Here is a 1,662-nt window from a genome sequence, read left to right as displayed (position 1 = left end):
TGGAAGAAGTGCAGCCAGAGTGCTCCTTGGAGGCCAAGATGGCCAAGCTTTGTCTCTCATACTTTGGACATATTGTCAGGAGGGACCAGTCACTGGAGAAGGATAATCATGTTTGGTAAGGTGGAGGGTCAGAGACAAAGAGGAAGACCCCCAACGAGATGGATTACTCAAGTGGCAGCATCGATGGACTCAAGTGTGACAACAGTGATGTTAGCCTAGGATCAAGCAGTGTTTGGTTCTGTTGTGCATAAGGTTGCTATGAGTCGGTACCAACTCGATGGCACCTAACAACAACAAAGAATAGGTTAAGGAGCTGTGTGGTAGCATAGTGGTTATGAATTGGGATACTAATCTCAGGGTCAGCAGTTCGAAACTACCATCTGTTCCATGGGAGAAAGATGAGGGTTTCTGCTCCCATAAAAATTTACAGCCTCGGAAACCCTGTACAGGCTGCTGGATGAGAATGTTGAAAGTACCATGGATTGCCATAAGAACAAATAAATCTATGAGGGAAGAATTTTAGCCAAAATATTCCTTAAAAATCAGGATGGTGAGTCTTCATCTTTCATACTTTGGGCGCATTATCAGGAGGGACTTGTTAAGTGCTGCTGAGTCGGTTCCGACCCATAGCGACCCTGTATAGGGTTTCTGAGGAGGAACTGGTGAGCTTGAACCACTGCCCTTGGAGTTCAAATGGCTTTGCAGTCTGGTGCATTAACCCACAGAGCCACACCAGTACTCTATCAGAAGGGACTCATGCCTGGTAAAGTGGAAGGTCAGGAATAAACAGGAAGACCCCCAACGAGATGGATTGGCACAGTGGCATCAGCAATGAACTCAAGTGTAACTATTGTGAGGATGACACAGGACTGGGTAGTGTTTTGTTCTGTTGTGCATAGGATTGCTATGAGTCAGAATTGACTCAACAGTACCTGACAACAACAATGAAATATATGCATATGAAAATTGAACAATGAATAGGAAGAATTAGTGCTTTTGAGAAAAATGGTAGAAGTACCATCTGCTAGAAGAACAAACAAACCTGTGTTGGAATAAGTACAGTCAGAATGTTCCTTAGACCATGAGATTTCGTCTCTCATACTTTGACATGTTATCATGAGGTACCAGTCCCTGGAGAAGGGCATCAGGCTTAGTAAAGAGGAGGGTGAATGAAAAAGAGGAAGACCCCCAACAAGATGAATTGACAACATTGTCAGCAGCAATGGCCTCAAATGTAGCAACAATTGTGAAGATGACATAGGATTGGGCAGTGTTTTGTTCTGTTGTGCATAGGGTTGTTGTGAGTTGGAACTGACCTGATGGCATTGAAAAGCAGCAACAACATATACCAATAGGGGGATTGCTGGGTCATACGGACAATAACCTTTTTTTTTTTAATGAGTTGGAAAGTATTATCTTTGGAAATGAAGGTTTAAAGTTGTTGGTTATGCAAATTAATCTGCCTATTCATTCTCACTATTCTGTTGGAGTAGATGATTTTCTAAAAACTAAGTTTCAGCAGAGAACTTAGAAGTTCCTAAAGCCCCTTTAGTTTGAAAAACTGTAATTTAAAGAAAGTGCTACTTAAGGAAAGATAAAATGTGTGCTTGTAGGAGGTCGAAATCGCAGATTTTTGTAATAAATTCTTTACTGATTTTCAAA

The sequence above is a fragment of the Chrysochloris asiatica genome, unplaced genomic scaffold (genome assembly GCF_000296735.1).
Source record: "Chrysochloris asiatica unplaced genomic scaffold, ChrAsi1.0 scaffold00120, whole genome shotgun sequence".
In the NCBI taxonomy this organism is placed as follows: domain Eukaryota; kingdom Metazoa; phylum Chordata; class Mammalia; order Afrosoricida; family Chrysochloridae; genus Chrysochloris; species Chrysochloris asiatica.
This window is presented reverse-complemented; position numbering follows the sequence as displayed.